General features: G+C 37.6%; 1 non-coding gene across 1 annotated transcript in view; it reads left to right on the top strand.

Moving 5' to 3' along the window:
- The window catches only part of LOC106826881 (uncharacterized), a 52,665-nt gene that overhangs the window by 25,627 nt on the left and 12,878 nt on the right, over positions 1-14,160 (top strand). The window contains exons 2-3 of the transcript XR_011506565.1: positions 13,414-13,537; positions 13,816-13,955. This is a non-coding gene — a transcript (uncharacterized protein). The remainder of the gene's footprint in view (positions 1-13,413; positions 13,538-13,815; positions 13,956-14,160) is intronic.

The following is a 14,160-nucleotide window of genomic DNA, read 5'->3' on the forward strand; positions in this document are numbered from 1 at the left end:
GGCGGCATCCTACATAGAAGAACTAGAATGACCTACAACTAGGATATACAACTATGTACTGGGGCTTTGGGAAGAAAAATAAAAAGAGGAAGATTGGCAACAGATGTTAGCTCAGGACCAATCTTCCTCACCAAAAAAAAAAAAAAAAAAGCATAAAACAGCCCTCCCTCTAAAAAAAATAATAATAATAAAGATATTTCTGAAAGAGTTGGAGAGACCAATATGGATTATAGAAATGGATTGTATTAAAGACTACACAATACACAGGACTAGAGTAAGGCATTACAGCTCCTTTGATACTCTTAGAGGCCTTACCTGGTGAATAGAAACAAATGATTTTAATTAGCACATTAATTGTATGCCTGTAAATGGATGATTCTAAAGAGCCTGAAACTAGTCCTTTTCTTAATTGGTTCTTTTAAAACAACTTTAGTATAGAGGGAACCTCTGTGAGGTGCCTGGCCCTGCCGTTAGGAATATCCCGTTTGCATGGCCAATTACTTTTTAGCATTCTTGGGCATGTCTGTCATCGAGGACAGGCATATCACCTTGTCCAATAGCCCAAAGTTACGCTGGTAATACAAGGTTAGAGAAGCATTTTATTAATGACCTCGTTTCCATTATTGCTATATGTATGTATGTATGTGTGGATGTATTTGTATTTTTTCCTCTAAAGGACAATGATGAGCCTCAGCAGTTTCCAGAATACTTCTCATAAACCAGTAGAGCCCAACCTGATGAGGTTTCTCTGCATTACTTGCAGAGATTCAGACCATGATATATTATATTTGTAAATACTTAAACAATGTCATTGGAAGAAATTTTGGTTTATAAAAAGTTATTGTAGAAATGCGATTGAAAATCATTTACATAATTGTCAAAAATTTCTCAGTGATTAAAAATGGTTAAAGAGAGGCAAAGGGCGAGTTCTCTTTATCGGTTTCTTCCCAGCCCCTCTCAGAAGTCTCTGGTTTGTATTACTAAATGGCTACCTGTGGCTTTATTCAACAGTTGTAACTTAAGACTGTCAGAGCTGGTTTCTTTGAGTGAAGGCTGCTGGATTGCTCTTTTTCCAATAAATATAGAGTCTGATTTTTTTCGTGTTAGGCAGACAAAGATTCCCTTTGAAACATGGAGTCTGAGCACCAAACACTGGACCCATTGTCTCTGAAACAATAAGTGCCACATTCAGTCTTTAGAAATGGTGAGCGATTTGCTTCTATTGAAGAACCAAAAAAATTTTACACATCTAGCAAAGTGATGCACAGCTGAGCTTTCAATAATGCTAATACTGTGTGTATGAGTGTGACTTAAGACTGTAATGTGTAGTGTTGTACCCTGACTGGTATATGCCACTTGTGGATCAGCTTTGGACTGCTCACGACACATTATTTACTATGTATACTGATAGAACCCAATCACTTTAACTGAATGTAGAAAGGATGCTCTTCATAGTTCGTTTTGCATATGAGTATATAGAATTAGATTTTATTGTCATACACACTCTGGATGTAATGTGGCGTTCAAAGTTAGGGATTGCTTTGTGTCAGGTTCTCCAGAAGCCAAGTCTGAATTGAAGATTTATGTGCAAATGATTTATGGGGAATTGCTCCCAGGAGAAACAGGTAAGGGAGTAAGAGAAACAGATCAGTGAAAGGAAGGAATCCAAGCAAGGGTACAATTTCTGGCAAAGTTCTAACCTCAGTTGGATTGTACAGGAGAGCTTTGGAGGGCAAATTATAGTTTAGATTTTGTCCCAACTTGAGGCAAGGGAGCTGGGCTTTCCAAGTCACTCATTGGCTAAGAGCCACCCAAACTAAACTAAAGTGGACCCGAGCACTCAGAAACTTCCAGCTCTTAGCACAGGCAGGCAGAGTGGCAGCTGTGGCTGAGGGCAGTCTCCTGAAGATAATCACAGATGTGGGACCACAGAAGCAAAGCACAGGGAAGCTGGGGATGGGGGTGGGGTGGTACAAAGAAATGGCTGACGGGCTTCAAGGGCATCTGGGTCTAATTCCAACAGTTGTTTGCCTCAGAGATTACTTATTAATTCTGATTAAATGATTCTCAATCATTTAAAAAATAATCATTTATTGATTCTGATACATTTTCTTTTTAAAAGAATTATTAATAGGTAGATGATTCTAATCAGGTATTAGCTTAGTCAAGGGCTACGCTATAGGAAATCTTACTCTTTATTTCTCCAACACACCAGACACATTCCTGTCTCAGGGACTTTGTACTTGTTTCCTCTGCCAAGGTCTCACCCCACAGATCGATTTTTGGTAAAAAATGAGAAAAATATGATTTTGTGATAGAGGTATTTGGCTGTTTCACTCCGATTCAGTCATGCCATCGACTAGATGTTGTGTACCTCTTTAATGTGATGCAATGTGAAATGTAAAACATCCTCGTGAAGGATTCTTGCCCAAAACTATTTAAACAGAATCTGATCAAACCTTTCCCTAACTTCCGGTTTATAATATAAATATGATTGTTTTATACAGTTAATGTTCCTATGGAACTTTGGGTTTGCCCACATATTTACCATTTGTTTTGCTGACCCTCCCTTCTTGCACCTCAGCTCTTTGAACTGGAATTATTTTCCTTCTCCCTGCAGTGTATCTTTTAGCACTCCGCTGACCAATACGGTAACCGCTAGTCATGTGGATACTGAGCAATTGAAATATTGCTGGTTTGAATTGAGATTTCCTGTTAGCGTAAAGTACATACTGGATTTCAAAGACCTAGTACAAAAAAGTGTAAAATATCTCATTAATGATTTTTATATTAATTATATGTTCAATTGATAAGATTTTGGATATAATGGTTTAACTAGATTGTTATTAAAATTAATTTTACTTTTTTTGCTTTACAAATGTGGCTACTAGAGCATCTAAATTTACGTATTGCTCATATTGTAGTCCTATTAGCTCTGTTTTAGAATTTTCTTTAATGATAGTCTGATGATGGAAAATTCTTGATTTTGTCTGAAAATGTCTTTATTTTACACTTGCTCTTAAAATAATGTTTTACTGGATATACTATGTCAGATTGAGTAATTTTCTGTCATCACGTTGAGGATGTTATTTCACTGTTTCTGGTTTCCGTTTTCACTGATAAGATGACGGTTAACATTGTCACTCTTTCGGCACTACCTTGTCTTTCCTCTCTCACTGCTGTTTCAAAAATCTTGTCCTGGTTTTTAATATTCTGGTACTTCATTATGATGAATCTAGGTATGGGTTTCTTATTATTTGTCCTGCTTGGTTTTCGCTGGATTTCCTGAAACTGTATGTTGGTTTCTTCTATCAGTTCTAGGAAATTACTAGTCATTATCTCTTAAGATATTACCTCTTCCTCATTCTGTTTCTCCCCTCCTTCTGAAACGTCCGTTAGACCTATATTAGACTTTTACTTTATCTTCTGTTTTTCACGTACCTTTTAAACATATTTTTGTCTCTGTAAGAAGCATAGTGGAATTAATTCTTCAGAACTACCTAACATTTTGCTAATACCTTTATCTATGTCTAATCTTTTGGTTCAACTCCTCCATGGAATTTGCTTAATTTCAATGATTTTATTGTTATTTTTTGTTACTAGGAGTACAATTTGATTCTTTTCAAATTGGCTTATTTTTGTCTTAGTCTATCTGGGCTGTTATAACAAAAATACCATAGACTGGTTGGTTTAAACAACAAATATTTATTTCTCACAGTTCTGGAGGCTGGGCTGTCCAAGATCAAGGTGCTGGCAGATTTGGTGTCGTGTGAGAGCTTGCTTCCTGGTGCACAGATGGCTGTCTTCTCACGTGTCCTCACGTGGTGGAAGGGGGGACTCTCTGGAGTCTCTGTTGTAAGGGTACTAATCCCACGTGTGAGGGCTCCACCCTCCTCACCTAGTATCATCTCAAAGGCCCCGCCTCCACATACCCTCACATTGGGGATTAGGTTTCAACATGTGAATTTTGGGGGGACACAAGTATTCAGTCTATAGCATTTTTTATAGTCTCTTGTTCTTTAATCATATTTTGAACACTTCTTTATTTCTTTAAATATTTTAATCCAACATACTTTTCCGTATTCTGTGTCTAGTAATCCCATTATCTGAACTCTTTGCAAGTCTGATTTTGCTCTTGTTATTGCAGATTTTCTCTGATGGTAGCTTCTTTCCTTGTATATTTTATGATTTTTGACTATACGCTGTTCATAGTTCCTTGAATTTTTCTTTTTTCGAGGGAGGGATAATTCTTCAAGGCCTGTGTTGAGGGTTGGTTCATTCCAAAAGGATTTATATGTGCTTCTTCTAGGAACCTAGGGACACTAATAATCCAGTGGAACACTTTAAAATTTCAATTTCAGGTTGTTGGACCATGTAGTTAGTGAAAATTTCACACTCTGGTGGGGATCCACTTGGGAAATGAATTTTCATACCTTTTTCACTTGTCTCCAAGGTTTCAAACAGGCAGTTTTCTCTGCCATCCCCTTGGTGTGTGAGGTGAGTTTATTTCTGCTCATCTTACACTGATGTACATGTGGCCCTTTGTGAGCCCATTTGTTATTCTGGCAGTTTTCCATGAGATTGCCAATTTTTTTTTTTAAGATTTTATTTTTTTCTTTTTCTCCCCAAAGCCCCCTGGTACATAGTTGTATATTCTTCTAGTTGTGGCATGTGGGACGCAGCCTCAGCATAGCCTGATGAGCAGTGCCATGTCCGCGCCCAGGATTCAAACCAACGAAACACTGGGCCGCCTGCAGCGGAACGCGAAAACTTAACTACTCGGCCACGGGGCCAGCCCCGAGATTGCCAATTTTAGGTGAGCTTTGTCTTCTGTCCCCTATATTCTAGGAGCCTGTGAAAACAGAAAGTCAAGGTCACCTGGATTCAGAAAATACCTCAAAACAAATCCAGATTTAGTTCTCCACTTATCCCTCTAGGTTTTTTGGTTCTCATTTAGTTTTTGTTTTCTGAGGGTTGCTTATTTTCTTATCAGTTTATTGGGTATTTGAAAATAAATTGTAAAAATCTTATTTTTTATCCAGCATTTTTAGTCATTTTCACCAGGAGGGTCAGTCATGGGTTTTAGTCCATCAAAATACCATAAATGGTAGGTCCAGCCCTGTGGCCTAGTGATTAAGTTTGGCACACTCTGCTTCAGCAGCCCAGGTTTGGTTCCCGGGTGTGGATCTATCCCACTTGTCAGTAGCCATGCTGTGCCAGTGACCCACATACAAAATAGAGCAAGATTAACACAGATGTTAGCTCAGGGCGAATCTTCTTCAAGCCAAAAGAGGAAGATTGGAAACAGATGTTACCTCATGGCAAATCTTCCTCAGCAAAAAACAACAACAACAAAACAAAAACCGTAAATGGTAGTCTTATGGTTTCTTAAAAATAAAAATAAAGTTCAAAAAATAATTTTCAACTTCTTTTAATTCACGGTGAGGAATTTAGCCAGCCTTTGCATCCTCTGTCCTTTCTGTGATTTATTCTCCTACAGTTATTCCTAAACAATTAGCATTATATTTTAACCAGTAAAAGCTTCCTTGTAAGTTTTTTTGCTTTGAGTGAAATTTAAAAATTATATTTGCTGTAAGTTTTGTAGTTATTTTTCATGTTAAATTGTTTTCTATACTGACACCAGTGCCTTTTTATTTTGACTTTTGATTTCCTGAATCGTCTTTCAACTTCTTCAGCTGTAGAATGTGCTTCAGGACATTTCTGTCGAGGATACATTTGTGGCATTCTTGCTAAATCTTTGCTTGAGTAGTTCTTTCAGTTGCTTTTGTTTGTGAAAGAAAAGTTGACTAAGTTTAGATTTTGATTCACTATATTTTTTCCCCTCAAGATTTTGCAGACACACCTCCATTTTTGTCTGGAATTTATACGTGTGATGGAGACTGAGGCAAGCTTAAATTTGTCCTTTCTAGGTAAACTTTCCTTCTTACATCTTATAGTACTTTTCTTTATCCATGTAATTAAAATAGTTTACTCTTTTGTGTCTAGGAATGGTTTCTATTTCAATAATTTTTCCTGGAACATGATGAACCCTGTTTTCTTATAGACTCTGGATTCATTTTTATTTATTGAAGTATAGTTGACATAACAATATTCTATCAGTTTCAGGTGTACCTCATAGTGTTTCAATATTTCTATACATTATGAAGTGATCACCATAAGTCTAGTTACCGTCTGTCACCATACAAAATTATTACAATGTTATTGACTATATCCCCTATGCTGTACATTACATCCCCATTTATAACTGGAAGTTTATACCTCTTAATATCCTTCATCTATTTTGCCTGCCCTCTCCCCCTCCCCCTCTGGTAACCACCAGTTTGTTTTCTGTATCTATGAGTCTGTTTCTGTTTTGTTTTGTTTATTTGTTTTGTTTTTTAGATTCTGCATATAAGTGAAATCATGTGGTATTTGTCTTTGACTTACTTCACTTAGCATGATACCTTCTAGGTCTATCTGTGTTGTTGCAAAAGGCAAGATTTCGTTCTTTTTTTATGACTGAGGAATATTCCATTGTATGTATATACATACCACATCTTTATCCATTCACCTATCAGTGGACACTTAGGTTTCTTCCATATCTTGGCTATTGTAAACAATGTTGTAACAAACATAGAGGTGCATATATTTCTTTGAATTAGTGGTTTTGTTTTCTTTGGCTAAATAGCCAGAAGTGGAATTGCTGGATAGTATGGTGATTCTATTTTTAATTTTTTGAGGAACTTCCATATTCCTTTTCACAGTGGCCACACCCATTTACATTCCCACTGACAGTGTATGAGAGTTCCTTTTCCTTCACAGTCTTGCCAACACTTATTTTTTGTCTTTTTGATAATAACCATTCTGACAGGTGTGAGGTGGTATCTCATTATGGTTTTGATTTGCATTTCCCTTATGATTAGTGATGTTGAGCATCTTTTAAGGTGCCTGTTGGCCATCTGTATGTCTTCTTTGAAAAAAATGTCTATTCAAGTCCTCTGCCCATTTTTTAATTGGGTTGTTTTTTTTTTTGATATTAAGTTGTGTAAGTTCTTTATATATTTTAGATATTAACCCCTTATAGGATATAGGAACCCAGAAATAAACCACACATCTATGGTAAATTAATATGTGACAAAGATGGCAAGAATATAAATGGAGAAAAGACAGTCTCTTCAATAAGTGGTGTTGGGAAAACTGGACAGCTACATGCACAAGAATGAAACTGGACCACTATCTTACACTATATACAAAAATCAATTCACAATGGATTAAAGACTTGAATGTAAGACCTGAAACCATAAACCTCCTAGAAGGAAACATAGGCAGTCATCTCTTTGATATTGATCTCAGCAATATTTTTTTGGGCCAGTTTCCTCAGGCAAGGGCATCGCAAGCAAAAATAAACAAATGGGATTAGATCAAACTAAAAAGCTTTTGCATGGCAAAGGAAACCATCAACAAAACAAAGAGGCAACCTAATGAATGGGAGGAGATATTTGCAAATCATATATCTGGTAAAGACTATTTTTTTTAATCCAGAAAATTTTCTTATTCTTTATTTTTTGTTTGTTTTTGGGTCCTAATATTTTCGACTTCTTTCTTGAAAACACTGTTAATCTTAGATTGGATATTTATTCCGTTCTTCTGCATGTACCTATCTGTTAACGCCCTCTGGTCTAACATCTCATTTAAGGCTGATGTTTCCTTATTGATTTTCTGGATGATTTATCCCATTCCCTATTCTTAAAAATTATTATTTTTTCCTGTCATAATTAAAATTTTTGTTCTCATTTCCTCTCTGTGCTCTGATGACTACTCAAGTTTGTCTTCAATATCATTGTTCCAGTTTTATTCAATGTCACTTCTGCTCTTTACCTCCCTCAAGGGAGATTTTAATTTTCTTATGATATATTGGACTCTCTTGCACTTTTTTTCTAGTTTCTTCAGCATATTTCTTTGTTTAACTGTATTCCTCATTAAAGCTTGCTGTTTCTGTTTTACAATGGTCATATCTTCTTTATCTTTGGGAATACTAGGGAACTGGTTGCCAGAATTTTCTTCTGATTCCTCTAGAAATCATTTTATTATTTTTAAAAGTCTACTTTTGCTCTGAGGGTTCATGCCTTATGGTTGGCTCTCTTCTTTGTTGCAGTAGTTTTTCATTGATTCTATATTGATTAGTTTGTTGTTCATTTAGTTTTTAATATTTAGTTCTATCCAGGCATAGCATGGTCTATAAATTAGGGTAGAAGTTATCAATATGTATATGGTATTTAAAGAATTCAGATTCCTTTAGCACGCATGTTTTCAAAATGTGGTCTACAGATTCCCAGATTTCTGGAAAGGATCTTCTGGGCAGCCTCAAGAGTCAAGAATGAGCACAAGCCCATCTGTCTGGGTTCTTTCACCCCTGAAAACAGAGCTGCTTATATATCTAGTTTCTGCTTTAGAAATTATATGAAGGAAGGAGCTAGCTGTTTAAGACATTTCTGAAAACTACTCTTTTGAGGTATGAATAACATGTTCGGTTAAGTTAGTCACTTTTGGAAGCTTCACTATTTCAGGCTATGAGGTTAACAAAAAAGTATAAAAGCTGAAGGAAATAGGTCCCAAGAGAAAACAATGGATTAGTAACTGCCTAAAAGGACTTATGGGAGGGGTAAATGACCTAATAAGAGGAAATGGGTGTAAATTATTTTAATAAAAATTAGTCAGCTACCATGAAGAAGTGCTTAACTGAAATGAAATATGACTTGCAAATGAACTCTGAAATCATGAATGGGTCAGCTTAGGGGCTGATAAAGTGTTAGCTCCTTTTGTGTTTACTCACTCCTTTGTGACAGTGTCTAAGATACAACTGTTCCTCCGTTGAATGCACAAGGATGTTGATAATTTCTGTTTAGGGCACACAAGGGTACTAACTGGCTGCGAGGAGGGCAGATGACTTGAGAATGTCCATGGTAAGGACATCAGTGGACATGAGTGGGATTGAAGTCTCAAGATGGAAGATAAACTTAAGGAGCATCCAGAACACTAAGAAAGGAAGTTTTTTATATCTGTGTGCTTATTATGCGATGGTGATTGAGTCTTGAAAAGACAAGACTGAAACTTGGGAACGGGCCTAGAATGATCATTGGTATAGGGTTTGGAAACATGGTTGAAGATGTAGATGGGCATACAGTTTTGGGAGTTTCATCATATCCTGTTTGGCTCTTGTAATTAGCTTCTGCTTGGATCATTTTTATATGTGGACTAAAAAGCACATATTTCTTCTCCTCCTCATTCTCTGTTTTCTTCCTCATCACCTCATATTTTAACTTATAGGTGTAATCACATGTTTTTGTTTAAAAGCCTTCTCTTTCTATGGAAAGGACTGATTTTTTTGAAAAGGAAAGAATAATTTAACATAAGACTTTTAGACGAGGTATATATATATATATATATATATATATATTTGGAATGCTATTTAACTGTAGAGAGTTTATGAACTTTAAGATATGTTGAGGCAAATAAAGCCCAAAGTCAGCAGCAGAAGGAGAGAAACAATAAAAATCAGAGCAGAAATAAATACTATTGAAACGAAAAAGGCAGTAGAAAGGATCAATGAAACAAAGAGCTGGTTCTTTGAGAAGATAAATAAAATTGACAAACCCCTAGCCAGACTTACAAAGGAAAAAAGGGAGAAAGCTCAAATAAACAAAATCAGAAATGAAAGAGGAGAAATAACAACAGACTCTGCAGAAATACAACGGATTATAAGAGAATACTACGAAAAACTATATGCCAACAGAATGGATAACCTAGAGGAAATGGATAAATTCTTGGACTCCTACAATCTCCCAAAGCTCACTCAAGAAGAGGCAGACAATTTGAACAGACCAATCACAAGGAAAGAGATTGAAACAGCGATCAAAAACATCCCAAAGAATAAAACCCCAGGACCAGATGGCTTTCCTGGGGAATTCTACCAAACTTTCAGAGAGGATTTAATACCTATCCTTTTCAAGCTATTCCAAAAAATTAGGGAGGATGGAACACTTCTTATCACATTCTATGAGGCCAACATCACGCTGATACCAAAACCTGATAAGGACACCAGGAAAAAAGAGAAATACAGGCCAATATCACTGATGAGCAGAGATGCAAAAATTCTAAACAAAATTTTGGCAACCAGAATTCAGCAATTCATCAAAAGAATCATACATCAGGATCAGGTGGGATTCATACCAGGGACACAGGGATGGTTCAACATCTGCAAATCAATCAACATGATACACCACATCAACAAACTGAGGAATGAAAACCACATGATCATCTCAATAGATGCAGAGAAGGCATTTGACAAGATCCAACAGCCATTTATGATAAAAACTCTGAACAAAATGGGCATAGAAGGAAACTACCTCAACATAATAAAGGCCATATATGACAAACCCATAGCCAACATCATACTCAATGGGCAAAAACTGAATGCCAGCCCCCTGAAAACAGGAACAAGACAAGGATGCCCTCTATCACCACTCTTATTTAACATAGTACTGGAGGTCCTGGCCAGAGCAATCAGGCAAGAAAAAGGAATAAAAGGAATCCAAATAGGGAGGGAAGAAGTGAAACTCTCGCTGTTTGCAGACGACATGATCTTATATATAGAAAACCCCAAAGAATCCATTGGAAAACTCTTAGAAGTAATCAACAACTACAGCAAAGTTGCAGGGTACAAAATCAATTTGCATAAATCAGTAGCATTTCTATATTCTAATAACGAACTAACAGAAAAAGAACTCAAGAACACAATACCATTCACAATCTCAACAAAAATAATAAAATACCTCAGGATAAATTTAACTAAGGAAGTGAAGGACCTATATAATGAAAATTACAAGGCCTTTCTGAGAGAATTGGATGACGACATAAGGAGATGGAAAGACGTTCCATGTACATGGATTGGAAGAATAAACATAGTTAGAATGTCCGTTCTACCTAAAGCAATCTACAGATTCAGCTCCATCCCAATCAGAATCCCAATGACATTCTTTACAGAATTAGAACAAAGAATCCTAAAATTCATATGGGGCAACAAAAGACCCCGAATTTCTAAAGCAATCCTGAGAAAAAAGAACAAAATGGGAGGCATCACAATCCCTGACTTCAAAACATACTACAAACCTACAGTAATCAAAACAGCATGGTACTGGTACAAAAACAGGTGCACAGATCAATGGAACAGAATTGAAAGCCCAAAAATAAAACCACAATCTAGGGACAGCTTATCTTTGACAAAGGAGCTGAGGGCATACAATGGAGAAAAGAAAGTCTTTTCAACGAATGGTGCTGGGAAAACTGGAAAGCCACATGTAAAAGAATGAAAATTGACCATTCTTTTTCACCATTCACCAAAATAAACTCAAAATGGATCAAAGACCTAAAGGTGAGACCTGTAACCATAAGGCTTGTAGAAGAAAACGTAGGCAGTACACTCTTTGACATCAGTATTAAAAGGATCTTTTCGGACACCATGTCTTCTCAGAGAAGGGAAACAATAGAAAGAATAAACAAATGGGACTTCATCAGATTAAAGAGCTTCTTCAAGGCAAATGAAAACAGGATTGAAACAAAAAAACAACCCACTAACTGGGAAAGAATATTTGCAAGTCATATATCTGACAAAGGCTTAATATCCATAATATATAAAGAACTCTCACAACTCAACAACAAAAAATCAAACAACCCGATCAAAAAATGGGCTGGAGACATGAACAGACATTTCTCCAAAGAAGATATACTGATGGCCAGTAGGCACATGAAAAGATGCTCATCATCGCTGATCATCAGGGAAATGCAAATCAAAACTACACTAAGATATCACCTTACACCCATTAGAATGACAAAAATATCTAAAACTAATAGTAACAAATGTTGGAGAGGTTGTGGAGAAAAAGGAACCCTCATACACTGCTGGTGGGAATGCAAACTGGTGCAGCCACTATGGAAAACAGTATGGAGATTCCTCAAAAAACTAAAAATAGAACTACCATATGATCCAGCCATCCCACTACTGGGTATCTATCCAAAGAGCTTGAAGTCAGCAATCCCAAAAGTCCTATGTACCCCAATGTTCATTGCAGCATTATTTACAATAGCCAAGACATGGAAGCAACCTAAGTGCCCAGCAACAGATGAATGGATAAAGAAGATGTGGTACATATATACAATGGAATACTACTCAGTTGCAAAACAGAACAAAATCATCCAACATGGATGGACCTTGAGGGAATTATGTTAAGTGAAATAAGCCAGCTAGAGAAGGATAATCTGTGTATGACTCCACTCATATGAGGAATTTAAAAATGTGGACTAAGAGAACAGTTTAGTGGATACCAGGGGAAAGGTGGGGTGGGGGGTGGGCACAAAGGGTGAAGTGGTGCACCTACAACACGAATGACAAACATTAATGTACAACTGAAATTTCACAAGATTGTAACCTATCATTAACTCAATAAAAAAAAAAAAGATATGTTGAGGCTAAGTGGCAATAAATGATTGAGCTACCCTGAATGAGTGGGAGTTAATGTGACTCAAGGTTGCCTTTGAAGCATGGAAAACCTTTACTAAGAGGACCCTGGCTGATGTGTTGATGCATTCCAGTGCTGCTCCCAGCCTAAAGCAGTTGAGGCATGAGGAGGTTGTGGGGTTGGGGAAGAGGGGAGGCTATTCAGCAAAATGCCTGGAGATAAGGGCCCCCCCTCTTTGAGAGATCTGACTTCTCTACTGAATGAGTGCTTGGAAGGCTATGAAGCCAGCCAGGCAGCCTGTCCCTCAGGCTGCATCATTAGGAGGAAAGTGAGGCTGCCCCATCTTGAGAAACCCTCTTCTCAGGTGAGAACCCTGCCACTGTCTCCAAATGTGGTCCAGGGTGCCCAGAGGGACTTGTTCAGCTGGAATGGTTTACACCCATCAGCAAAACCTCACCACGGTCCATGATGGTGTGTAGTGGCCTTTTCTGATATGGCACCACCTAGAACATGGTGCCTAAACTTGGCTGTGTGGCAAGATCTAGGAGTTTGTACTTTTAATAAGTATTTGGTGATTCTGATTTAGAGAGACCCTCATTCTCTCAAAAGATGTAGTTTGGAACCACTGATTTAGTGCATGGACGACTGTGATATTGCATCTGCAGAAAGGACAGGTCTAGATGTTTGTGGAGTAACCCTACCCACTCCTGAAACATGAACTTCCCTGGGGCACCTCCATAGAATTTGTGTAGAATAAATCATTGTAATTCTTTACTCAGAATATCCACATACATAGCAGTAATGCATTTTGGACCATCTCATCCCTCTTCCCTGTACCTCTGTGTTAGAGACAGTGAGTTGCCTACTAAATATCTATTCTCTTCTTCCTTGCCAACAGATGTTCATTTTATTGGTATTAGTAATGTGCCCATCTGAAACACGACACAGACCTGCCTTTCTCTGGTTTCCTGATTCCATTCTCCTGCTCATCTCTGCCTCTGGATGCTTGACTGCATTTCTGGGTAAGGGATGCATTCGTCCAGGTTTTGCCCCTTAGCATCTCCGCTGCTCAGCCTCCCTATCAGCAAATGGCACTTAGACGTTGAAATTTCTTAGGGAAGTGTTGTATCCTCATTACTCCTGGTTTTCTTGAGGAAGATTTTTTTTCCTAAATACTCCTCCTAGATTCTTTCCTCAGCCCCTTCTCATACAGTCATGGGTGGAGTGAATTACCTGACTTAAGATTTTGAGAAAGGAACTAAGCGCATAGCTTAGCTCCTTGTTTCCTGCCTTTTCTTAGGAGCAGACTGCCTGAAGGAAGCCCAAGTGCTGGCCGGCTCTTCTGTGCTCTACACTCTACAGGTCCAGGCTCTACTGTGGGAAGGTCTGAGACTGTCCAGTTGGTCCGTGGTGGGGAGACATGTCTGCGGAATTCTGGGGGTACGTATTATATTGTAAGTCCAGGTAGCTGACAGACTGAAAACCATGTCCTTTTATCTAGCCTTTATCAGAAATAAAGGAGATATTTTGGGCCTCATCTGCTCATTTTTTGGTCTCTTAGTGGGTTCAGAATTCAGGCAAGAAAAAAGGATTGCCATTTTTGGGGTTACCTCAACCTTTCTGAGATCGATAACGTATGAAGGAA

The sequence above is a fragment of the Equus asinus genome, chromosome 10 (genome assembly GCF_041296235.1).
Source record: "Equus asinus isolate D_3611 breed Donkey chromosome 10, EquAss-T2T_v2, whole genome shotgun sequence".
Classification (NCBI taxonomy): Eukaryota; Metazoa; Chordata; class Mammalia; order Perissodactyla; family Equidae; genus Equus; species Equus asinus.